We start from the raw sequence: 27,762 nt of genomic DNA, 5'->3' as shown, positions 1-27,762 counted from the left end.
TGTCATCTGCAAACACATATAGTTTAACTTCCTCTTTTTTCAGTTTTGATGCCTTTTATTTCTTTGTCTTCCATAACTGCTCTTTCTAATACTTCCAATACAATATTAAATTAGAGTAATGAAAATGAACATCCTTATCTTGTTCCATAACTGAGGGAAAATGATTTCAGCCTTTCCCAATTAAGGGTGATTTGATTGTGTTTTTATTATATATAGCCTTTATAATTTTGACCCATGTTCCTGTTACCAAATTTGTTGAGAGTTATTATCATGAAGAGATGTTGAATCTAATGAGGTGATCTACCTACAAGTATTGAGTTGATTCTATGGTTTTTGTTCTTTATTTTATTGATGTGATTTATTGTATTTACTTATTTTCCCATTTGATATTTATATATTTGTTTCTATCTAATTGAAAGGCAGAATTACAAAGAGAAAGAAAGACTATTGTCTCCCATTTACTGGTTCACTCCCTCAAATGCATGCAAAGGTGTGGCTGGACAAAGCTGAAACCAGTCTAGCATTCCATCCAAGTCTACCATGTCAGTGGCAGGAGTTCAAGCCCTTGAGCCACCATCTGTTCCTGCCCATGCTGCATTAGCAGGAAGTTTTACTGGAAGCAGAGCATTCACATTTTAAATCAGCACTTTGATATATGATATGGGCATTTCAAGTTGTAATTTAACCTGTTGAGTCAAAATGCCTGCCCTTTATATATTGATTGATTTCTGAATGTCAAAACATCTTTGCATCACAGGAATAAACCCCACTTTATCATAATACATAATCTTTGTGATGTAATGCTATATTTGGTTGCTAATATTTTGTTGAGAACTTTTGCATCTATGTTCATCAAGGATATTGATTTTTAGTTTCCTTTTTTTTCCTTTAATAAAAATTTTTTTTATTATTTTTTAAAGATTTATTTATTTGATAGGTAGGGTTACAGACAGTGAGAGAGAGAAACAGAGAGAAAGGTCTTCCCCCCGTTGGGCCACTCCCCAAATGGCCTCAATAGCCGGAGCTATGCCAATCCGAAGCCAGGAGCCAGGTGCCTCTTCCCAGTCTCCTATTTAGGTGTAGGGCCCAAGCACTTGGGCCATCCTCCACTGCCCTACCAGGCCATAGCAGAGAGCTGAACTGGAAGAGAAGCAACCGGGACTAGAACCTGGCTTCCATTTTAGTTTCCTTTTTATGCTGTGCTTTTATTTATTTATTTATTTATTTATTGTATTTTATTTATTTTGGGGGGGTATCAGAGTAATACTGGCCTCAGAAACAGAATTTGGTGAAGTTTCAGCCTTTTCATTATTTTAAAGTTTGAGCAGTATTGGAGGCAGCACCTCTTTAAATGTTTCATATTTTTTGAGTTACAGGGGATAGCATTGTAGTGTAGTGGGTAAAGCCTCTGCATATAATGCCAGCATCCCAAATGGGCACCAATTTGAGGCCTGGATGCTCTAGTTCCAATCTAGTTCCCTGGTAATGTGCCTGGGAATGCAGCAGAAAATGAACCAAGTCCCTGGAGATCCAAAAGAAGCTCCAGGTTTCTGGCTTTGGATCAGCCCAGCTCTGACCTTTGCAGCCATTTGGGGAGTGAACCAATGAATGGAAGATCTCTCTCTCCCTCTCCATCTCTCTGTCTCTCCCTCTCCATCTCTCTGTCTCTCCCTCTCCTTCTCTCCCTTCAAATAAATAATTAAATCTTTTAAAAATTGAGTTGTAAAGCCACCTGGTTCTGAGATAAGATTAACCCTATACTAAGTAAAGAGTTCAACAAATAGTATGTAGAAAAAAAAACTGTTTCTCAACAGTTGAGAAAAGGGCTCAAAGTGTCTATTTCACTCCTATACCTTTTAAGTACTTTAATAGTCAGAACAGATCATGAAGAACATTTGGTATTTGTCTTTTGGGGACTGGCTTATTTCACTACGTATTATGGTTTCTTCAGTAATCCGTCAGCCATTCAGGAACATACTGCTCAATTTCCACATGTTTGTAAGTTTTATATTGTTCCTCTTGTGTTATTTATAGTTTTTGCCTTTGTGGTCTGAGAAGATACATGGTATGATTTCATTATTTTTAAATTTGCTAAAAATATTTGATCACTAAATGGTGTCTCATTTCTTCATTCATTTTAAAAATTATTTTTCTCTGGCTTTGTTATTTCAAAAACTCTGTCCTCAGTAGCAGAAATTCTTCACTTCTGCTTGTTCTATTCTGTTTTTGAAACTCTCAATTGTATTATTTATTTCATTGGTTGAAACTTTTAGCTCCAAAATTTATTAGTTCTTTTGAATGATCTCTCTTCGCTGAATTTCTCATCAATATATCAATATTATGCATGTTTTCTTCATTTATTTTTTTTCTTTTTTTCTTCTTTTTTTGGTCTCCGGGGCCTTTATTCAAGAAGTTACGGACTTCTGCGGGGGTTTGACAGGCACCGGGCAGGGCTTGTAACAGTTCAGTTTCTCTAAAGCCCCGGCCAGGGCCGGGGCCTCAGAGAAGGAGAGCCCCATGGCAGAGGGGGTTCCCTCCTCCAGAGAGAAGGCACAGATGGGCTGAACGCAGTGCAGCAATGGACCAGGTCTCTCACGCACACACGCACACGCTGGGCTGGACCAGACGCACAGAAACTCAAACCTAAATCACAGCTACAGACAGAAGAGTCCATTGCGGGAGCCAGGGCGACTTCTGGGCTCTATGCACCGAGTGGGGAAGGAAGTTCAGAGAGAAGACAAAGCTTTTCAAGGAGAAAGAGTTCAGCCTTTCAGTCTTAGTGTTTTGTGCAACTTTAAAAAAATAAATAAATAAATAAATAAATATAACTTAAAAACGTCTTACATGACACTAATGGGCCAGTCTGGGAAAAGCAGGTGAGGAGACCTTCCATGAATGCTGAGCAGTGCTTAAGGCCAGGGACCTGCAGGGGCTGCAGCTCCCATGCACCTGTGCACACGTGTGCATAGCTAGGCCCACCTCCTGGCACCTGCACAGACAGGACCAAAGGAGCTGCTGGGGACCCCAGAGCTGGGTGGGCATGGTCTTCCAGATCACTGAACAGCGCATCTAGGCACCCCGGGGCGGCCCCCAGGCCCCTGGGGGTTCCCCCTGCCCCACACACCTTTGCTACCAGAGGCGCTCTGCTGGACACCAGGCCCATAGAGGCTGGCCAGGGACCAAGGTGTGTGCCCTGGAGGAGCCACTGCCACCCTGCCTGGGTGACACACACGTTTCCCCTTCACATGCTGGGTGGATGAGTAATAGTTGGTGGGGGCGGAGGGTGGAACCCATGAGGATGTGTAAGTACAGATTTAAAACAAAGGAAATCACTTAAACTTCCTGGCTCTTGTTCAGAACAGCAGTGAGCTCCTGTGTGGACCAACTTGCTAAAGGCCACACTCTGGCCAGCTGAGTGTAAGAGGCCTCATGGCAGCATGTGCTGGGGACAGCAGGTGGACTGGGCTCCAGTACCGTGGTCACTTACCCATTAGACAAGGTCCCCCCACGGGGAAGGGATGTCGGGATTCTGCAGCCGAATCCACGGGCTGGCCCAAAGTCAGCCTCCTCCTGGCTGTGCAAAGTGTGCTGAAGCGAACTGATCATCTGATTATCACTGTTGAGTTGATGATAAGGACAGAAGTCACAGGGGACCAGCTTCACCTCTTTGTGAGAACAAAACTTCCCAGGCATTTTGAGGCAGGCCCCAGCTGTCGGCAAGCAAAGTGCTGATGTGTAGATGAGCATTTGTTCAAGGCGGTGCACAGAGCCTCTTGCTGGCAGTGCCCTGCTTTGGGCATCGTTACCTGTGTGAGGACCAGGGGAAGGGGCATCATCTTTCTAGGGCTGCTCTGTGCCTGGGGTATTGTGTAATTCCTATGCCAGTTCTTTCCTACACCTCTGCCCCCCAGGCTATCTTGCCCCACTGACAGTGGGGCCCATGATTGTTCCTAGAGAATTTCCCAGATGCGCTGTTTTCTTCATTTCTTTGAATTGTATATCTGTATTCTCTCTCACCATGTTAAGTTTCCTCAGGATCATTATTTGAATTCCTCTTAAGGCACTTCACCGATTTTCCTCAATTCAAGGTTCTATTTCTGAAAAACTCTTGAATTGTTCGCAAGTTGCCATGCTCCCTTGCTTTTTCACATTCCCAGTGTCCCTGTGTTGTCACCTTTGCATCTGGTTTAACAGTTCTTTCATCTTCGTGGAGCAGCTTTCATGAGAAAAATTTTTTGTTTAGATGAAAGGCAGTTTCAGATAGGTTGTTGCTTTTGCTTTGATTTCATGTGAGCTCAGAAGTGTAAACATTTAGTGATTTCTTTAGCTGTAATCAGTGTAAGCATTATCTATGGAAGCCATAGTTGTCTAGTTTATAGTCTGTAGCAGCTCATGGAGGTAGTAGTCTGACTTTGAAGTGGACATGGACTTCCAAAGGTGTGAACTTTCAAGCCCCAAAGAGTTGATTGTCAATCATGGAGTTTGTGATGGCAATAGCTATATTCCTGGCACCCCATCAGACAAGCCTGAGTAACACTGGGGCTTCTAGCACCAATAGCTGTGGCCCTGGAACTGTGTAATATTGATGGGAACCTCCCTAGATTCTTCCCGGCAGGTCTTGTTGATTGCAGGGCTTATAGCATCAACATTCCCAGTTCTAGCCCTGAATGACATAAGGATTTTCTTGTCCATGTCCCACAGGGTGAAACAGATTATGCTGGGGATGTACATGGGTACTTGTGAGCCTGGAATAGTTGAATCCACTTAGGATCTTCCCAAGGTTCTGTGATATGGGTCCTGGTGACTCTGAGGAATGTAGTGCCAATAGTCACAGCCTGGAGCTGCAGGACAAGAAGGATAACTTGCTGAGTTACCATGGGAAAATCATAGGCTATGCTGGGGATTGTACACTGGCAGCCTTGGAACTGGAGCATCGAAGTGGAGAAAGAGCATTCCACAGGTCCACAGGTCAAGGATAGTTGTTTCCAGGATTCAGAGAGTTAAGAATCACAGTCCTAGGACTGCATAATGCAGTTGATATCTTAACTAGGTCTCAGATTTGACATTCAGTGTATGCATGGAGTTACACACTGACAGCCATGCGTCTGACGCACTGGAATTCAGATAGAGTTCTCCCAGTTCCCATGGATCGATCTGCAGTGACTATGTGGAATATAGCCCCCACAGTCTCAGTCCCTGAGCTGAAGACATTGAGGGATAACTTACTACACCCTACAGGTTGACCACAGGTTGTGCAGGGGGTTGTGCAATAGCAGGTGCAAACCTAGATCAATGGGTTTCAGTGAGGGCCTTTCCCAGGTCCCAGGACTCATGTAATAAATAGTCAGTACCCAGATCTGCAGAATGCACTGGGATCCTTAGCCAGATATTTCAGAGGGAACTCAGGTTACTGTAGAATAAAACAACAGTCACAGTACCAGAGCTCCTGTACTCAGAAGGTACCTTACTAAGGTATTATATAGTGATTTCAGGTTATACTGGGATTGTTCATTAGCAGGTTCAGGTGCAAGCCTGGAGAGAGAGAAATATAGATAGGGCCTTCCTCTGGGCCTACAGGAGAGCACAGGTGTCCCTGAAACTTATTAAATAAAGAACCATGGTTCCAGAGCTTCAGAATGCAGTAGAATCCTTCCCCAGGTCCCACAGAGTGAGAGCAGGTTTTACTGGGGATTTTGGTTCTGTAGCTGCCAACTCGAAGCAGAGGAACATCTACAGAATCCTCCTTGTCCCACATTTGAGTGTAAGTTACTCCATAGATTGTAGCACCAACAGCCACAGTACCAGAGCTTCAGTACAGAGAAAGGATATCCCCCAATTCCCATAGAGCATGCAGTGGTGATGCTGGGGTTTATGCCCTGGCAACCCAGCACCCTGTTTTAGGAGATGCAGGGTGGGTTGTGGGGGCTTCCTCGGGTCTGGTCTTCATGGCTTGTGTATAGGTTGCTGCTGGTACCAAGCCCCAAGAAGCAGTAGAATCTTCCCTAGATCACGGTGGATAAGTAAGCATTGCTCCACGGCTTGTGCACAGGAATCCTGCAGCTTCAGGATGCAAAATGTTCTTTTCTCTGCCCTGTGAAGAACCCTGGCTCCAGCTCCTGGGAGCTTCTGGTAGCAGTGGGGTTTCTTGCAGTCCTCTAAGACAAAATGGAGTTTAAAAGCAACTGTACCACAGCTGTCAGTCTGGAGCTGTAGGGGTTGAGGTAGCCAATGTGGGTTTCTTTTTTGGAGCAAAGCAGTTGCTTGGACCCCAGTCAACCTATCAGGGCAGTGAGGACTGTGAAATTCTGTGTGAGGACTGTCAGTATGTGACAATGATGGAGGGTAGGGATCATAAAGCTTTTCTCTTATCTTTTCCCAGCTAAATGGCCTCCCCCTGACCTCCCAGCCAGGGTAGAAAGTGTGATGTACTTTATGCTTCTCTCTCTCTCTTTCTCTCTCTCCCTCCCTCCTTCCCTCCCTTCCTCTGCTGACTCGTGGAGTCTCTGTGCTGTTCAGGGTTCCTATCACACCTTTACTGAAATTTTCTCTCAGTCTCCTAGAAATGCAGTCCTTCCTTTATGTTCTGGTTCTCTTCTGTGGTGGAGGCCAGTGCAGGGCCTCTCTGTTCAGCTATCCTGGAACCAATCTGGCACATTATAATTTTTGTTTGTATTTCACTGCTGCCACCAGGACAGCTCCTAAGGGAAGAGACTATTTTATCTACCACCTTTATCTGTAGTAACTGACACATTACAAGCCAGGAATGACATTCAATAAAGTTTACTAAATGGTGGATGAATTAATAATTGATTAGTTAGAGTAACAGGAAGAAAAGAGCATACATAATATTTGAAGCAATATAAGCCTTGATGTATTGTTTTAATCTCTCTGAGTCTCAGATTCTTCCTCCATAAAAGGAGGATAGTTTCTATCTCTGAAGATTAAGTAACATGTAAAATGTCATTAGTAGGGTGCCAACAACAAAGCAGGCATTCATTGAATGATATACACACACAATTTCTACCTTATATACACTGTGTGTGTGTGTGTGTGCAAACCTGGCTTTTTGCTCAAGAGGCAATACATTGATCTGTCTATGACTGCTAGTGGCATGACTACTTTTATAATCTCTTTTCTTCTGTCTTTCATTCCAACTGTCAAATTAGGTAAAGCTGTCCTTTCTGTTGGCTTTCACTCACAGACACAAGGAGGTGATAAGGAAAGCTTCAGTCCAACAAGAATGTGAGCTCTGTGTGGATAATGTAGAGTTTTTGGTCCTCTTTTTGTGACCTTCTATATACTTAGGTCCTAAAGCAATGCTCAGTAAATATACATTGAAAGTTGAATGAATTTGCTTTTGGACCCAAGAAATGAGGAAATCATACTGGAGAAAACATTTAAAATCACATTTGGCCCAGCGTTTTCACAGATTCAACCTAAATGCCTATCAACAGAAGACTGGATAAAGAAATTCTGGGATATGTACTCTACAGAATACTATACAGCAGTCAAAAATGAAATCTGGTCATTTGCAACAAATGGAGGAATCTGGAAAACATCATGCTGAGTGAAATAAGTGAGTCCCAAAGGGATAAATATCATATGTTCTCCCTGATCAGTGACAACTAACTGAGCATCTAAAAGGAAACTTGATGAAGTGAAATGGACACCATGAGAAACAATGACTTGATCAGCCTTTGTCCTGACTATCGAGGAACAACTTAATACTTTATTCCTTTTAGTATTTTTTTGTTCAACTTAATACCATTGGTTGAACTCTTTAATTAATACACAATAATTCCTAGGTGTTTAAATTTAATTGAAAAGTGATCCCCGTTAAATATAATAGTGGGAATAAGAGAGGGAGGAGATGTACAGTTCAGCACATGCTCAATCAGACTTATCCCTAATGGTAGAGTTAGAAACATACCAGGGGATTACAATTCAATCCCATCAAAGTGGCATGTACCAATGCCATCTCACTAGTCCAAGTGATCAATTTCTGTTCATAATTGATCATACTGATAGGTCTAAGAGTCAAAGGGATCACATAAACAAGACTAGTGTCTGCTAATACTAACCAATAGAATAAAAAAAGGGAGAGAACAATCCAACATGGGAAGAGGGATACACAACAGACTCATAGAATGGCAGATGTCCTAAACAGCACTCTGGCCTCAGAATCAGCTGTTAAGGCATTCAAATCTGGATAAAAAGCCCATGAGAGTATTTTAGGCATGGAAAGCTAAGACACTATGGCAAACAACAACAACAACAACAACAACAACAACTAAATAACCTAAATGAACGATCACTGTGAGTGAGATCCCAATGGAAAGAATGGGCCATCAAAGAAGGAGGTACCTTTCTCTGAAGGGAGGAATGGACTTCCACTTTGACTATGGCCTTGTCTAAATAAGATCAGAGTTGGCAAACTCAAAAGGCCTCCATAGCCTTGGCAACTCATGACAAGAGCCTCGGGTGATTACTGACGCCATAAATAAGAGTGTCAATCGTTAAGTCAACAACAGGAGTCACTGTGCACTTACTCTCCATGTTAGATCTCTGTCCTTATTGTGTTGTACTATGTGAATTAACAGTATAACTAGTACTGAAACAGTATTTTACACTTTGTGTTCTGTGTGGGTGCAAACTGTTGAATTCTTTACTTAGTATATACTAAATTGATCTTCTGTATATGAAGATAATTGAAAATGAATCTTTACATGAATGGGATGGGAGAGAGAGTGGGAGATGGGATGGTTGCAGTTGGGAGGAAGGTTATGGGAAGAAAAAGCCACTATAATCCAAAAGTTGTACTTTGGAAATTTATATTTATTAAATAGAAGTTAAAATAAAGATACAGAACTTTGCAACATCACGAGTGTACCCTAATGTATGCTATGGACTTTATTTAGTAGTAGTGTACCAACACTGGTTTATCAATTGAAACAAGTTACCACATAACTATTAATAATAATACACATAGTGGGAACAACAAGAACAAGAGAGAACATATGGCAACCCTTGGCATATTCTGCTCAATTTTTCTTCAAATCCAAATTCCTCTTAAAAATAAAAACTATTACCTACCTAAATTTAGAAATGTTTAAAACAAATATGTATCTAAAGGAAATTATATTCTTAAGACATAGTTGGGGTAGGATTGGAACAGTAATTATATGAATAATATTTTTTATTTTTAACTGAAATTAAAATGTGCATATCTACATGGTACTCTGTGACATTTAGGTATATTTATACATTGTGTGATGTCCAGTTAGGGTAAACATATACATTTTCTGAAATAGTAATCATTCTCTGTGGTGAAAACATTTAAAATCTTTCCTTCCAGTTTATTTTTAGAAAAATATATAGTACATTTTCATTCTGGACAATTTTTACAGCACCATTCAGCTGTAGAAATCAAGAAATCATTAAAAAGAATGTTTTTTAAAACTCTTGCTATTTATTTTTCTTACTACATTTAACTTCATCACCTGGGTGAAGTCAGGATATGTTGGAAATACATCCTATGGCTCACTATGTTCCCACATAAATGATGCAATAGAAAAATAGCACACAGGCAAAGGAAATGATTAGACTTTGTTATTACAAAGAAAATTTTTGGTATACCACTTAATACATTGGAAATTAGACCTTGTACCCCAGGATCTCACATCTGTCTTCCTGCCATCTAATTTTTCTCTGTCAGAATGTTAGATCCAACATAGAATACCTTAAAGACTTTTTACACACAGCATTCATATTTGAATCCTGAGTTTTTAGTCTCGCTGTGGTGATGTCATTCAGATGGCAAACGCATAGAAAATGATTGGACTGAAGTGCCCGTATTCAATAAAACCCTGAAATGGGTTACTTGGCTTTTACTGCTCCATTTCCTCACTTTTCTTCATCCTCCCTTTTCCCTCATGGTATTTGTGTGTGACCATTACATTTAGAGAAATGGGGAGATGGTAAAGTGTTTGAATTAGAGTGAATGGTAGGACAACATATTTACATTTCAATAAATAATATTTGTGGAAAAACAGCAGAATGTAGCAAACATGGACATACATTGACCTACTAAGAGGCAGATATGGTCTTGTAGGTTTGAGATGATTCTTTCTTCCAAAGGAAATCAGCTTTTAGCAGTTGATAATCCCTTCTCTAAAAGGAAGGAGTAGAATTTCAAATTCTTTTAACAATTGTGTAAGTAGTGCATTTTGAATAGTCCCAATGCACCTTAAATTATCTTTAAATATTAATATACTTTTTTAAATTAAGGTAAAAAAATGCAATCAATCTCATTGTTTTTAATTTGATTACTCACTCAATGACTTTTGGGCCATAGAATCCACATCTCATACTCTAATTGCTGGGGTAAATTTAGACCCCATTTTTCATCTGATGGACTACATTTTAGGCTCAGTACAGTTATGTGATTTTCCAAATTTCAAACAATCCTTTAAATTTCGTTGGCAAAAATATGCTGGATTTTGTACAAAATGTATCATATGGTTTAATCTATAAGTGCAATAAGGCTCATTTATTCATAAACTGAATTTAGTACACTTTTGAAGAGCTACTGAGCTCTTAGCATAATGCTCAGCATAATGCAGAATACAGTGCTGTGGGAGTAGAAATTAGCATAGCCACTATCCAAAATAGTATGAAGATTCATTTGAAATCTAGAAATAGGACTTCTATATAACCAGCAACCCCTTCACTGAGTATATACCAAAAAGACCTGAAATTATTGCAATAGAGTTACCTGCACTTCCTTGCTTATTGTAGCAGCATTCACAATAGGCAGATATGATATCAACCAAGCTGTCTATCATAAGGTGAAAGGATAAAGAAAAGGAGGTATAGGCACACAATAGAACATTATTCAACCATAAAAAAGAATGAAATCCTGTCACTTGCAGCAAAATTGATGGAATTGGAAGAAATGTTAATGAAGTAAGTCAAACACAGAAAGGAAAATACCATACATTTTTCTTCATATGTTGAAGTTAAAGAAAACTTAATTTGAACACAGAATAGTGATTACTAGAGCCTGGGAGGGAAAGTAGGGGATACAGTGAGTTTGGATAATGAGTATCAAATTAATTAAACTAAGGGCCCAAGTTTCTAATATTGCACAGCAAAATGGGGTGACTATAGTTCATAATAAACTATTATGTATTTTATGAGAAAATAGAAGAAAAGAGCTCCAAGATTCCAAGCATAAAGTAACACCAAAGAAGATGAAATGTTGATTAATTTGATTTGATCAGTATGGCTTGTATACATATAATGAAATGTTACTCTATAGTCCATAAATATGTACAATTTAGTTAAAAATAAATATTTTCCATGTTAAAAAATCTGAAGTGATACAATCAATATTTAAAGGAAAATATAGAGGAGGAAAAACATACACACTATGTTTTCATACATACATACAGGTACATAAGAAACAGCATACCAACACTGCATAACCTCTGTTTATATACCTATTGCATAGTGACTTGCAATCACATAATATTTGCTTTTACAAAAAATTCTATAAAATGCCAGAAATAGAATTCATAGTAATGATCCTAAGAAAATTCAACATGATACCAGGAAATACAGATAGTTTAAAGAAATGGGGCGGGGAGGGCCGGCACCGCAGCTCACTTGGCTAATCCTCTACCTGTGGCGCCAGCACCCTGGGTTCTAGTCCTGGTTGGGGCGCTGGATTCTGCCCCGGTTGCTCCTCTTCCAGTCCAGCTCTCTGCTGTGGCCCGAGAAGGCAGTGGAGGTTGGCCCAAGTGCTTGGGCCCTGCACCTCATGGGAGACCAGGAGGAAGCACCTGGCTCCTGGCTTCGGACCTTTCTCTCTGTCTCTCTCTCTCTCTCTCACTGTCTAACTCTGCCTGTAAAAAAAAGAAAGAAAGAAAAAAGAAATGAGGGGGGAAATGGGTGAGATGAATAAAAAATTCACTATGAAGATAGAAATCATTAAAAATTCTGAACAGAAATTTTGAAGCTGAAAACTTCAATTAATGAAATAAAAATATAATGATTTTGACAGCAGAATAAATAAAACAAAGAAAAGGACAAAGCCTATTGAAATAACCCAGTCACATATAAATAAAATGAAAAAAAAAGAATTAAGAAAACCTACTTCGAATATGATGTACCATTAAATCACAAAATATGTGCATTATATGAATTTCTGAGAAAAAAGAGAAGGAAAAGGCATTTAGAAACTGCTACATAAAATAGTTGAAATTTTCCTATGTAATAAAAGGCATGTGGATATCCAGATACAGGAAACCCAAAGGACCCCATGCAGACTCAACCAAAAATTACCTTCTCCAAGACATTTTATAGTCTAATTGTCAAAAGTTAAGGACAAGGAGGGATTCTTAAGTGCAAAAAATATAAAAGCATTGAGTTATATATAAAGGAATAATAATTAGGCTAACACAGACTGCATTTAAGTGGTGTTGCTTGTAATGTCTCCATTTCAACTCTAATTTTATTTATTTGAATTTTTTTCTCTTTAATTCTTTGTTGGTCTGATATACTGTTTTATCTACCCAAAACCAGCTTTTGTTCTTGATCCTTTGTTCCAATTTTACTTATTTATTTTCTGACCTTATTTCTTATACCCTGCTAATTTTAAATTAGATTTATTCTTGTTTTACTGTTTTCAAGACACATTGTTGGATAATTTATTTGAGACATTGCTCTTTTTTAATATAAGCACTTAATGCTCTAAACATCCCTCTTAATTACTGCTTTTGCGGTGTCACACAGGTTTTGATATATTGTGTTTTCATTTTCATTTATTTTGAGAAAGTTTTAGATTTCCTGTTTAATTTCTATTATGATCTATGGATCACTCAGTAGTATGCAACTAATTTCATTATATTTCTAAATGTTCTATTGTTCTTTTTTGTTGAATTCTAATTTCATTTCTTTGTGATATGAGAAAAAGATATGATTTCAAATTTTTTTTAATTTACTGAGACTTGAGTTATGGCTTAATATATTGATTTGTCATAGAAAACGTTCCATGTGCTAATGAGAAAAATGTTATTCTGTACCTGTTGGGTAAAATGTCCTGTAAATTTCTGTCAGGTCCATTTGTTCAATAATATGGTTCAAGTCTGATGTATCTTTGTTTATCTTCTGTCTGGAACATCTATTCTTTAATAGCAGAGGGATGTTGAAGTCAACCACTATTATTGTATTGGTGTCAATCTCTCTCTTTAAGTGTAATATCTGTGTGTTCTTGTTTTGGGATTGTTTATGTTTATTACTGTTACATCTTCTTAGAGAATTGAGCTTTTATCAATATAACTTCCTTTTGTATCTTTTTACTTTTTGATTTAAAGTCTGTTTTATGTGATATGAGCATAGCTATTCCTACTAAATTTTGGTTTCCATTTGCCTGTATCTTTTCCCAGCCCTTAACTTCAAATCTATCTGTATCTTTATTAGTGAAGTGAGTTTCTTATAAGCAGTATGTAGTCAGGTCTGATTTTTTGTAATCCATTTGGCCAACCTAAAATTTTTGGTAGGATAATTTAATCTATTTACATTCAAGGTTAGTATTGATATATAAAGACTAACATTTGTCATTTTGTTGACTGGTCACTGATTTATTCTTGTCTGTTAGTGAATTTGGTAGTGTCATATGTTTCCTTGTTCACTTCTAATGTAGGAATCCTTTTAGAATTTCCTGTAAGGCTGGTCTGGCGGTGGTGAAATACAATTTCTTGTAAGGTGGTCTGGAGGAAAATACCTAATTTCTCCTTCTCTTCCAAAGGATAACTTCTCTGGAGATAATATTCCTGCTTGGAAATATTTTTTGATTTATTTATTTATTTGAAAGTCAGAATTAGATAAAAAGAGGGATCAACAGAGAGAGCTCCCATTCACTGGTTCACTCCCCAGAAGGCTGCAACAGCCAGGGCTGGGCCAAGCTGAAGCCAGGAACCAAGAGCCTCCTCCAAGGTTCCCAGGTTAGCAGCAGGGGCCCAAATAGTTGGGTCGTTTTCTACTGCTTTCCCCAGGCTATTAGCAAAGAGCTGAATCAGAAGTGGAGCTTCTGGGAAACCAACCAGTGCCCACATGGGATGCTGGTATTGAAGGCAGTGGCTTTACCTGCTATTCCACAACACCAGCCCCAAAGAATTTTTTTCTTTTAAGAAAATTTATGTATCATCCCATTCTCTTGTGGTTATTTATCTCTGCAGAGATGTCTGCTCTTAGTCTAATTGGTTTTCCTTTATATTCAATTTGATATTTTTTTCTTTCTTTAAGGTTCTCTTCTTGTCCTTAATTTTGACAATTTGATCACAATACATCTTGGAGATGTTTTTTTAATTGAGTCTACTTGAAGTCCTTGAGCTACCTGTATCCTGATGTCCATGTCTTTTCAAGACCTGCATAATTTTCAAACATTGTTTCATTTAGCAAATCCTCAATGTTTTTTCCTTCTCTTCTCCTTCAGGAATCCCTGTAATAGAAAGAAATGATCATGTAATGGTATCCCATATTTCAGGTAGGATTTTTTCATTCCTTTCGCTTTATTTTTGTATGGTTGAGTCACTTCAAAAGACTTGTCCTCCAGACAAGAAATTCATTCCTTCACTTGATCTATTGTCCCATGAAGCCCTCAATCATATTTTTTGGTTTCAATGATTTAACTTATCACCTCCAAAATTTCTAATTTGTTCTTCTTAATCATTTATATATCCTTAGTGCAAAAATTCTTGACAAAATTCTGGCAAACTAAATCCAACAGCATCGCAAAATTTATATACCACTACCAATTAGGATTTATTCCTGCAATGAAAGGTGGTTTCAACATATACAAATCAATCATGTGATACACCAGATCAACAGATTGAAAGATGAAATCTACTAGAAGTTCTCAACAGATGCAGAAAAATATTTAACAAAGTTTAGAATCCATTCATAATAAAACCTCTCAATAAAATAAGTATAGAAGGATCTTAAGTCAATACAATAGAGGTCATCTATGACAAATATAAAACAAACATAAAAATCAATAGGAAAAATCGGAAATTTTTTCTAAAAGATTTGGTCAAATAAAAGGGCATCTATTCTCCTTGCTTCCATGCAATATATTACTGGAAGACCTCCAGAGCAGTTAGGCCATAAGAAGAATTAAAACCATCCAAATCATAAAGCAAGAAATAAAATAGTCCTAGTTTGCAGATCACAAGTCTTACATATAGAAACCTAAAGACGCCACCAAAAACTACTAGAACTTATAAGCAAATTAAGTAAAGTTGAAGCATACAAAAGTCAACATGTAAAAGCAACCTTTTGGGCCGGTGCCGCGGCTCACTAGGCTAATCCTCTGCCTTGCGGCGCCGGCACACCGGGTTCTAGTCCCGGTCGGGGTGCTGGATTCTGTCCCAGTTGCCCCTCTTCCAGGCCAGCTCTCTGCTGTGGCCAGGGAGTGCAGTGGAGGATGGCCCAAGTGATTGGGCCCTGCACCCCATGGGAGACCAGGATAAGTACCTGGCTCCTGCCTTCGGATCAGCGCAGTGCTCCGGCAGCAGCGCGCCAGCCGCGGCAGCCATTGGAGGGTGAACCAACAGCAAAAAGGAAGACCTTTCTCTCTGTCTCTCTCTCTCACTATCCACTCAATTCCCAACTAGACTCTCACTGGGATTGAACATGACAATGGGTCTGATCTGATTTCATCATCATTTAAAAAAAATCATCTATTATTTTTCACTTTATGTTTCTGTGTGGGAGCAAACTGTTGAAATCCTTACTTAATGTATACTAACCCGATCTTTGTATATTAAGATAATCAAAAATGAATCTTGATGTGAATGGAAGGGGAGAGGGAGTGGGAGGGGGAAGGGTTGTGGGTGGGAGGGCCGGTATGGGGGGGAAGCCATGGTAATCCATAGGTCGTACTTTGGAAATTTATATTCATTAAATAAAAGTTAAAAAAAGCAACCTTTTGTACACTAATAACAAGCCATCCTTAAAATGAAATTAAAACCACACCATTTATAGTAGCATCAAAATAATGAAATACTCAGGAATAAGTTTAACAGAGGAAGTGAAGGATCTCTACACTAAAAACTACAAAATGCCACACAATTACACACACAATTATTCTTAGGTGTTTAAATTTTAACTGAAAAGTGATCCCTGTTAGGAATTTGGAAAACATTATACTGAGTGAAATAAGCCAATCCCAAAGGGACAAATACCACTTGTTCTCCCTGATAGGTGACAACTAACTGAGCACCAAAAAGGAAACCTGTTAAAGTGAAATGAATACTATGAGAAACGGTGACTTGATCAGCCCTCACCCTGACTGTTGATGAGCAACTTAATATGTTATCCCTCTTAGTATTTTTTTTGTTTGTTCTACTTAATACTTTTGATTGAATACTGTAATCAATACACAATTCTTCTTAAGTGCTGAAACTTAACTGAAAAGTGATCGCTGTTAAATATTAAGAGTGGGAATAAGAGAGGGAAGAGATGTGCAATTCGGGACATGTTCAAGCTGACTTACCTCAAACGGTAGAGTTAGAAACATACCAGGGGATTCCGATTCAATCCCATCAAGGTGGCATGTACCAATGCCATCTCACTAGTCCCAGTGATCAATTTCTGTTCACAATTGATCATAATGACAGGACTAAGAACCAAAGGGATCACGTAAACAAGAATAGTGTCTGCAAATGCTAGCTGATAGAATAAAAAAGGGAGAGAATGATCCAACATGGGAAGTGAGATACACAGCAGACCCATAGAATGGCAGATGTCCTAAACAGCACTCTGGCCTCAGAATCAGCCCTTAAGGCATGCGGATCCGGCTGAAAGCCCATGAGAGTATTTCAAGCATGGAAAGCCAAGACACTCTGGGGAAAAAAAAAAAAAACCCTAAATGAAAGATCTCCGTGAGTGAGATCCCAGTGGAAAGAACGGGTCATCAAAAAAGGAGGTACCTTTCTCTGAAGGGAGGAGAGAACTTCCACTTTGACCATGGCCTTGTAAATATGATCAGAGTCAGTGAACTCAGGGGGCTTCCATAGCCTTGGCAGCTCATGACAAGAGCCTAGGGTCATTACTGATGCCATAAACAAGAGTGTCATTTTGTTAAGTCAACAACAGGAGTCACTGTGCACTTACTCCTCATGTAGGATCTTTGTCCTTAGTGTGCTGTACATTGAGATTTAATGCTATCACTAGTACTCAAACAGTATTTTTCACTTTATGTTTCTGTGTGGGAGCAAACTGTTGAAATCTTTACTTAATGTATGCTAAACTGATCTTCTGTATATAAAGAGAATCGAAAATGAATCTTGATGTGAATGGAAGGGGAGAGGGAGTGAGAGAGGGGAGGGTTGTGGGTGGGAGGGACATTATGGGGGGAAGCCATTGTAATCTATAAGCTGTACTGTGGAAATTTATATTCATTAAATAAAAGTTAAAAAAGGAAAAAATACTTACTTTTCAGCTATCAAAATGAGAAAACAAAATGTAAAGCTAATATACTTTGACCAAAATATTATATATTTGTCAGCTCACTTAACATAATTTCTTAATAAACACTAGTAGTGGGCTTGTGAAAAAAACTACAAAATGCCAATCAAAGCACAAATAAACAGAAAGTCATACATGTTTATGGATTTGGATAATTAAGGTGTTCATAAATACCCAAAGCAAACTATAGATCAATGCAATCCCTCTCAAAATTCCAATGGCATTTTCCATATAAATTGAAAAAGTATATCTTAAAATTCATATAGAACTACAAAAGACCCCAGCAGAGTCAAAATAATGTTGGAAAGAACATAGTTATAAGTATCACATTTCTTGACAAAGTTATATTGTAAAGCTATAGTGTATAGTTTATTTACTTGAAGGAACAGAAATACAGGGATATAAAGATAGATCTTCCACTTATTGCTTCACTCCTTAAATTTCTATAATAGCCAGATCTGGGCCAAGATGAACCAGGAGCCAGAAACTCCCTCACACATCCCACATGGGGAGCAGCGGTCCACATACTTGGTCACCTTTTCTGTCATTCCAGAAGCATTAGCAAGAAGCTGAATTAGAAGAGCAGGACATGAACCAGCAGTCCAACATGGGATGCCAACAGTAGCCCTTTTCTATTTCTGTTGCCTTCTTTTCAATATAATACTCCATTGCTCACCTCAAGACTTTTCCAATAGCCTACTTCTAGGTTATCACTATTCCACATTACCCTTAGTTATTCTCCTCCAAACATTGTTGTTAATTATCACCTTCCAGCTTAAAATCATGCATACTGATCCTCATTAGCACAACCATTGGCTCACCCATCAAGAGCCACTATGAAATTCTAACTTCCCCATCCATTCAGTGCCTATCTAAGGCAGAGAACTTAACAACCCACCTGCTCTCCAGGCTAGTGGACCTTTAATAATTAGTTACTTATTCTGGCCCAAGGTCCTATCATAACCCTGGTGTCTAACTGAACCTGTATTCCCAATGATGATGCCTTGGCAGTGTGGCACAAGTGTCCCCCTTCACCCTGTGCCCGCCAATGCCCCACATTTCTGCCCTCTTTACTGGGTCATAGGATTATACTATGCCTTTGTTCTTATATCCATGTGTTTCTCTCTTTAGGTCACCAAACTCTGTAAAGTTGGAATTCTCCTCTCATTAAGTACAGGTAGGATACTATATTTGGATGAATACTCAAATGCATTGCATACCAAAAAGAGAGAGAGAGAGAGAGAGAGACTGAGGTGAACAAAGATACAGTCTCTTGCCTTCAAGAAACATAAATTAATAGGTAAGTTGAATTGTAAATAAATAATCATAGCCAAGGAATAATTAAATGAATAATACAGTAAATGGATAAGCAAAATTCTAGTTTAACAGACTTAAATGAATTACTAATTGAATGATACTCAAGCTGGATTTTGTAGAAGAAGCAAGATTTTGATGGACTGCAAAGGAACGCCAGGGTAAGCAAATAGCACAAGCAAAGGCACCAGGGTGTAATGTGTTTAGAAAAATAACTTTAGATCAATTTGACTGAATTAAGGGTATACCAAGGGATTCCTTTCATAGGAAATTAGATTAGAAAAAAAATGAACGGAGGATTAAATGACATTAAGAAATATTCTATTCTTATGTTACAAAGTTGAATAATAGCACTCTGGCCTCAGAATCAGCCCTAAAGGCATTCGGAGCTGGCTGAAAAGCTCATGAGAGTATTTCAGGCATGGAAAGCCAAGACACTCTGGCAAAAGATCTCTGCGAGTGAGATCCCAGTGGAAAGAACAGGTCATCAAAGAAGGAGGTACCTTTCTCTGAAGGGAGGAGAGAACCTCCACTTTGACTATGACCTTGTCTAAACAAGATAAGAGTCGGAGAACTCAGAGGGCTTCCATAGCCTTGGAAACTCATGACTGGAGCATAGGGAGATTACTGATGCCATAGACAGGAGTGTCAATTGGTAAAGTCAACAACAGGAGTCACTGTGCACTTACTCCTCATGTAGGATCTCTATCCTTAATGTGCTGTACATTGAGATTTAATGCTATAACGAGTACTCAAACAATATATTTCACTTTGTGTTTCTATGGGGGTGCAAACTGTTGAAATCCTTACTTAATGCATACTAAACTGATCCTCTGTTAAAAAAAAAAAAAGAAGAAAAAAAAAAAAGAAATTATCAATTCCCAACTTGACTCTCACTGGGATTAAACATGACAATAGGTCTGCTCTGATTTCATCATCATTTAAAAAAAATCATCTATTATTTTTCACTTTATGTTTCTGTGTGGGAGCAAACTGTTGAAATCCATACTTAATGTATACTAAGCTGATCTTCTGTATATTAAGATAATCGAAAATGAATCATGATGTGAATGGAAGGGGAGAGGGAGTGGGAAAGGGGAGGGTTGTGGGTGGGAGGGACGGTATGGGGGGGAAGCCATTGTAATCCATAAGTCGTACTTTGGAAAATTATATGCATTAAATAAAAGTTTAAAAAAAAAAAAAAAAAAAAAGTTGAATAACTGTCAGTGTCAAAAATAATACCAGCCTGGTTTAACAAAAGCACACACTGGAAAATGTATGAATAATTTGTGTTTAGTCTACTAAAAGGACTTTACTATTGTACATAAGACCTTATGCTTTCATTTGGGTCACTAAAGTGAAGTTAGTAAACTAATTGGACACCTCAAGAAATTATACATTTCTAATGAATTAGCATCAATATTGTGCTTGTTAAATTATCTGTGTCCTGCAATTACCTGGAATCTCTTGAAGGTAGAGATCATATTTAATTCATCATACTGATACTTAGTACATGGTAAAGATGCCTTAAATATATATAAAGAAAATGAATGAGTCATAACCATAGTAATCCTATGTACCATGACATCAGAAAATTTTCATTCTAATAACCAGTAACTTCAGAGGGGTTCCAAAATGGCAGATTAGAGACAGGGCAAAATTGATACTAAAAAAGTAGAGAATGTACACTCTCAGGGAAAAGCCACAGCAGAAAATGCAGTGGGAGATATTCCTAAAGCAATAGAAGTAGCCCAGAGCTGTGCAAAAAGTGCCAATATACAGCAAGGTGCAATGAGACAATAAAGATCCGGCAGCTTGGATCTGGGGAAGAAGGCACCTGTGGGGAGCAACTCGGACTAGACTAAGTTACTGGAATTAAGACTTATTCTATGCATCTGCTCTCCCACAATATGGCGCTGGGAGAGGAGTAAACAATTTCTACACAGCTGCCTCCAGTTCGACCAATAACCTGCAGGAGCTGATCCTGCTCCTGATTGGAGGAGAGCAGCGTGCTCAGCGTGTGGGTAGCAGAGTTGGGATTGGTGGAAGAGGACTATAAAGGAGGAGAGAGACAACATGCACCAGGAATACCTGAGGAACATCTGAGCAGCCCCCGAGAGAGCCAGCCGGCGGTGTGCCGCTCCCCACGGAAGTGGGGAAAGTGGCAGGGGGAGCCGCCCTTCCACGGAGATGGAAGGGTCGGCAGCCAACCCGGGAAGAACCAGCAGCAAACCCGGGAAGGGCCGAGCAGACAAAAGAACAGCGCAGGGTCCTGTGTCGTTCCTCCACGAAGACGGGGAGCAACAGGCACCTGCCCTTGCAAGCCAGGTGATATAGGATTGCATGAGCCTACACTGCTGTTGATACAGCAGGAGGGAGAGCTTAGTGAACTGCACCTTTTTTATATATGTGTTTATTATACATCTATTGTATGCCAGGAACTTTGTAGGTGAGGATACAATGATAAGGAAAAAACATAGTGTTCACTTTCGTGGAGTTTAGAGTTCATATAGAAAGACAAACATTAATACTATTGAGCAATTGCAGCTGAAGTAGGGGTACCCATTAATATGAGCTGATTTAACTCTGGGAGTTCAAGGACTTTTTCCTAGGAAGATATTTCCATAGAAGCAAGAGTGGAAACAGCTTATACAGAGGCCCAGAAGGCTGAGGGATGCTGATGAGAAAGAGGGGCTGAATAAATGCCATTGTGGGTAGGTGCAAAGAGACAGGATATGTGGTACAGGCTGGATGAAGCAGGCAAGCAGTGTTTTGTAACATTTATTGAATGCTTATGTGTCCAGTACTATTCCAAATATCTTTTTTTCACTTTTATTTAATAAGTATAAATTTTCTGAGCTGCATCTTTTCAAGTCCAGCCTGGATCACTCAGGACAGCGGGGCGCCGCTCACCCAGAGCGAGGGTAAAAGTGGCACATTTCTCCCTCTCCCCTTCTCCCTGCTGCTACAACAGCAACCTGCAGCAAGCAGTGGGAGGACTGGTACCATTTTTGGACATGGGCAGGTAGCAGCTGCTCCAGCTCACGTGCATGCACCCAGCAATTATTTTGGTTGCTCTCCACTCAGTTGGCAGGGTCAACCACAGTAGTTCATGTGTGGCTCATAAGGTGGTACAGATGAGTGTTTAACACAATGAGGGCTAGCACTGGGAATTCCTCAGCTTGGAGGAGAAGGAGTGGTCAACTTTGTTGACCAGTTAACCAGAAAAGAGCTACCATGCCCAAGTTGGGTGTTACCCTGGATACTCACCCCATCCTGGAGCACTGACCAGAGCTCCTTGGCCACACTCACCACACACCTCTTGGTATTCACTTAATGGGTAGACAGTCATCTAAGCCACAGAGGCATAGCTCAAAGATAAAAGCCATCAGAGGGGAAAAAAAATTCTACAAGTGCCTAAAACTAAATGCAGAACTTTAAGAAACAAGAAAAAAGGAGACACTATGACCCCCTCAAAGGTACACAACATTTCAATATTAGAATGTGAAGATGAAGATACTGAGGAAATACCAGAAATGGAATTCAAAAAATTAGCCATAGTTTTACTCAAAAGAATTAGAATCGAATCCATCAACTAAAGAAAACCATATATGATACGAATGAAAATTTTTCCATGAAACTGAGATTTTTAAAGAAAAATCAAAATGATATACTAGAATGATGAATTCAATTGATTAAATAAAAAATGCAGTGGAAACCTGTAACAACATATTTGATGAGACAGAAGAAAGAATATCTGAGTTAGAAGACAAATCTTGGAATAATGTCCAGCATATGGGTCTTAAGAGTTTCTAAAGTGTGGGGAGCAGCTCGGACTAGACTGTTACTGGAATTGAGACTTATTCTATGCATCTGCTCTCCCACAATATGGCGCTGGGAGAGAAGTAAACAGCTTCCGCACAGCTGCCTCCAGTTCAACCAATTAACTGTAGGACTTGCTCCTGATTGGAGGAGAGCAGCGTACTCGGCGTGTGGGCAGCCGAGTTGGGATTGGCGGAGGAGGACTATAAAGGAGGAGAGAGACGGCATGCACCAGGAACATCTATGGGGAACATCTAGCTGAAGGAACACCCGTGCAGCCCCCGAGAGACCCGGCCGGCGGTGTGCCGCTCCCCTGCGGAAGTGGGGAATGCGGCCAGGGGGAACTGCCCTTCCACGGAGGTGGAAGGGATAGTAGCCAACCCGGGAAGAACCAGCAGCAAACCCGGGGAGGGCCGAGCAGACAAAAGAACAGCGCAGGGTCCTGTGTCGTTCCTCCACGAAGAGGGGGAGCGACACTAAAGGTGTAGAAAAAGAGAAGGGACTAGAAGACCTGCTTAGTAAAATAATTACAGAAAAAAATTCCATAACTTGGAGAAAGAAACAAATGTCCAAGTACAGGAAGCACATAGAACTCCTAACAGATAATGAGAGGAGATCTTCACCATGACACATTGTACTCAAACTTTCCACAGTAAAGCATAAAGAAAAGATTCTAAAGTGTGCATGAGAAAAATGCCAGATTACTAACAGAGGATCTCCAATTAGACTCACAACTGACTTCTCATCAGAAACCCCACAGGCTAGAAGATAATGTCAAAATATAGTCCAAAGAGTAAGAGAAAGAAACTGTCAACCTAGAATACTGTGCCCTGCAAAACTCTCATTTATGAATGAAGGTGAAATAAAGACCTTCCACAACAAACAGAAATTGAAATAATTTGTCACCATTCATTCAGCCTTACAAAAGATTCATAAGAATGTGCTACACACAGAAACACATAAAGTCATCATCAAGAAAGAATACAAAGGCAGTGAAAACCAGTAAAATTACAAAAGAAATCCAAAGTAAACAATAGGAATACTCACAGAAAAATGACAGGATCAAGTAGTTACTTATCAAGAGATACCTGAATGTAAATGGCCTCAACTCTCCAGTTAAGAGATACAGACTGGCAGAATGGATTAAAAAACAAGACCATCAATTTGCTTATTACAAGAAACGCACCTAACCAACAAAGATACATGTACACTGAAAATGAAAGGGTGGAAAAAGATATTCCATGATAATGGGGAAAAGGGCTGTGTAGCCATCCTAATATCAGACAAAATAGACTTTAACTCAAAAACTGTTAAAAGAGACAAAGAAAGGCACTATGTAATGATTAAAGGATCAATAAACAGGAATATGTGACTATAATAAATGTATATGCACCCTATTAGAGAGAGTAGCTATTTAAAAAAACTGTTAACAGATCTAAAGGGAGACATAGACTTTGATACATAGTAATGGGGGACTTCAACATCCCACTTTCATCAATGGATAGATCTATCAGATAGAAAATCATCAAAGAAACAACAGAGCTAATTGGCACTATAGACCAAATGGACCTAACTGATATTAATAGAACTTTTCACCCCACAGTTGCAGAATACACATTCTTCTCATTGGTGCATGGACTCTCTCTAAGATAGACCATACAATAGGCCATAAAGCAAGTCTCAGTAAATTCAAAAAAATCAAAACCATACATCCACCTTCTCTGATCACAATGGATTGAAGCTCAAAACCAACAACTCAAGAATCTCAAGAATGTATGCAAACACATAGAGACTGAACAACATGCTTCAAAATGAACAGTGTGTTATAAGAGAAATCAAAAAAATTCTGGAAAGGAATGAAAATGACAGTACCTCATATCAAAACTTATGAAATACACCCGGTCGGGGCACCGGATTCTGTCCCGGTTGCCCCTCTTCCAGGCCAGCTCTCTCCTGTGGCCCAGGAGTGCAGTAGAGGATGGCCCAGGTGCTTGGGCCCTGCACCCCATGGGATACCAGGATAAACACCTGGCTCCTGCCTGCAGATCAGTGCAGTGCACCGGCTGGAGCGCGCCGGCCGCGGCGACCATTGAAGGGTGAACCAACGGCAAAGGAAGACCTTTCTCCCTGTCTCTCTCTCTCTCACTGTCCACTCTGCCTGTCAAAAAAAAAAACTTATGAAATACAGCAAAGCAGTGTTAAGAGGGAAGTTCATAGCAATTAGTGCCCACATCAAGAAACTAGAAAGTCATCAAATAAATGAGCTGTCAATGCATCTCAAAGACCTAGAAAAACAACAAAACAAGCCCCAAATTAGTAGGATGAAAGAAATAATTAAAATTAAGGAAGAATAAACAAAATTGAAACCAAAAGCAATACAAAAGATTGATGAAATGAAGAGTTGCTTTTTTTGAAATAATAAACAAAATTGAAACTTGGCCCAACTAAGCAAAAAATGACATTTGGCCCAACTAAGCAAAAAAAAAAAAAAAAAAGAAAGAAAAGAAAGAAAAAGAGGAAGAAGGAGAAGACCCAAATTGACAAAATCAGAGAAGAAAAATGAAATGAAACAGATACCACAGAAATAAAAAGAATCATCAGGAATTACTACGAAGAACTGTATGCCAACAAGTTGGGAAACCTAGAAGAAACAGATAGATTCCTAGACATATACAACCTATCTAAATTGAGTCATGAAGACATAGAATACCCAAACAAACCAATAACCAAGACAGAAACTGAATCAGTAATAAAGATCCTCCCAAGAAAAAAATCCTGTGTGGAGATCTGGAGGAAGCTCCTGGCTCCTGGCTTTGGATCAACCCAGCTCTGACCGATGTGGCCATCTGGGGAGTCAACCATTGGATGGAAGACCTCTCTCTCTCTCTCTCTCTCTCTCTCTCTCTCTCTCTCTCTCCCTTTGCCTCTCTGTAACTCTGCCTTTCAAATAAATAAATAAATCTTTTTAAAAAGTGTAATCTATGGGAGTTAAACTGACACTTTGAGATACAATGATTTTGAACAGCCCTTACCTTGACTGTAGAGGAATAATGTTTTTCTTGTTTGCTTCTTTTCTCCTTTTTTCTTCATACTAGTCAGTGAACTCTCTTCCTAGTGTGGGGTTAATCTTATGAGTATAAAAATTAGATGAAAATTGATCTCTGTAAAAAATAAGAGGGGAAAAGAAGGGGAGGAGGAAGAAAGGCATGAATATGTGTAGGAGGGAGGTGGGGGGAAGATAACTATGTTCCCAAATCTATATCTATTAAATGCATGAAGTTGTATTCTTTAAACAAAATAAAACAAACCAAAAATTTTTAACTTCATAAACTAATTAAATAAGATGCCATCAAGACTATACTTTCAGGGATCATTTCTATAGTTTGCTACTAAATAAGATACCATCAAAATATCATCCGTTTCTTTTTAATCAACAGATTTGTTCTTTAACCATCATTTAAAAATTTATTAATAACAATTATACATATTTATGATCTACAGGAAAATGTTTAAGTTCATGTATACAATTTGATCAAAACAGGGTCATCGGCCAGCGCCGCGGCTCACTAGGCTAATCCTCCCTTAGCGGCGCCGGCACACCGGGTTCTAGTCCCGGTTGGGGCACCGGATTCTGTCCCTTTTGCTCTCTTCCAGTCCAGCTCTCTGCTGTGGCCTGGGAGTGCAGTGGAGGATGGCCCAAGTGATTGGGCCCTGCACCCCATGGGAGACCAGGAAAAGCACCTGGCTCCTGGCTCCTGCCATCGGATCAGCGCAGTGCGCCGGACGCAGCGTGCCGGCCGCGGCGGCCATTGGAGGGTGAACCAACGGCAAAGGAAGACCTTTCTCTCTGTCTCTCTCTCTCACTGTCCACTCTGCCTGTCAAAAAATAAAAATAAAAAAAAATTAAAAAAAAAAAACAGGGTCATCAACATTTCCCCTTCTCTAACATTACTTTATGATTAGAGGCTAGAGGCATGGAGCTTCCTCCTTCTGTTTATTCTTACAATATCTATTAGATTATTGTTAGCTATAGTCTCTCCACTATGGTGTGTAACACTAGGAAATTATTCCTTTGATCTAAATCTGATTTGGTAACCACTATCCAAGCTCCCTCTGCCCACCCTCCATACCTTCTTCATAGCCTCTAGTAATCACCATTCTGTGTTCAGATTGATGTATTTTTGTTTGGTTGGTTGGATTTTTTTTTTGGCTTCTACATATGAAGGAGGACATGACGTATTTGTCTTCTGTGTCTAGCTTATTTCACTTAACATGATATGCCACCCATCTCAATCAAACTCAAAAAGTATATCCATTAATAATGGTAATTCTTCATACTCTGCATTTAGAAGAAAGACATGAATTTCTGGAACTATCTCCTATACCTTCTATATCAAGAACTACCATGTATAAAGTTAAAAATAATGAGTCTAGGGGTCAGTGCTGTGGCATAGCAGGTAAAGCCACCACCTACAGTGTCAGCATCACATATGGGTGCCAGTTTGAGTCCCTGCTGCTACACTTCCAATCCAGTTCCCTGCTAATGTGCCTGGGAAAGCAGTGGAAGATGGCTTAAGTTTTTGGGTCCCTGCACCCACGTGGAGATGCAGAAGCTCCTGGCTCCTGACTCTTGGCTACTGGCTCCTAGCTCCTGGCTTTGGATCATCCCAGCTACAGCCAGTGCAGCCATTTGATGAATGAACCAGCAGATGGAAGATCTCTCCCTCTCCCTCTCTCTTTGTAACTCTGCCTTTCAAATATGTAAGTAAATCTTTTAGAAAATGACTCCAGGAATGGGTATTTGGCCTACCAGATAAGATGCCAAAATATTATATCAGAATACTTGAATTTGATTACCAGCTTTGATTCCTGAATCCAGCTTTCTGCTAGTGCAGACCTGGGAGGCAGAGGTGGTGACCCAAGTGATCAGATTTCTACCACCCATGTAGACAACCTGAACTGAGTTCCTGTCTCTCAGCTTTGGTCCCAGCCTTGCAGTTATTTCAGGCATTTGGGGAGTGAACAGTAGATGGTTGCATTATCACTCTATCTCTTGTCCTCTCAAATAATAATAGTGATAATGAGTCTAAGACA

General features: G+C 39.5%; 1 long non-coding RNA gene and 1 pseudogene across 1 annotated transcript in view; one reads left to right on the top strand and one right to left on the bottom strand.

The window, feature by feature from the left end:
• The window catches only part of LOC127493762 (uncharacterized), an 86,646-nt gene extending 74,744 nt beyond the window's left edge, over positions 1–11,902 (bottom strand). The window contains exon 1 of the long non-coding RNA XR_007924315.2: positions 11,684–11,902. This is a non-coding gene — a long non-coding RNA (uncharacterized lncRNA). The remainder of the gene's footprint in view (positions 1–11,683) is intronic.
• A 14,117-nt stretch (positions 11,903–26,019) lies between these two features.
• LOC127493774 (small nucleolar RNA U3) lies at positions 26,020–26,106 on the top strand (annotated as a pseudogene).
• Positions 26,107–27,762: the final 1,656 nt, after the last annotated feature.

The sequence above is a fragment of the Oryctolagus cuniculus genome, chromosome 7 (genome assembly GCF_964237555.1).
Source record: "Oryctolagus cuniculus chromosome 7, mOryCun1.1, whole genome shotgun sequence".
Taxonomy (NCBI): Eukaryota; Metazoa; Chordata; class Mammalia; order Lagomorpha; family Leporidae; genus Oryctolagus; species Oryctolagus cuniculus.
The sequence above is the reverse complement of the archived record's forward strand: the minus strand, read 5'-3'. Positions and strand labels throughout refer to the sequence as shown.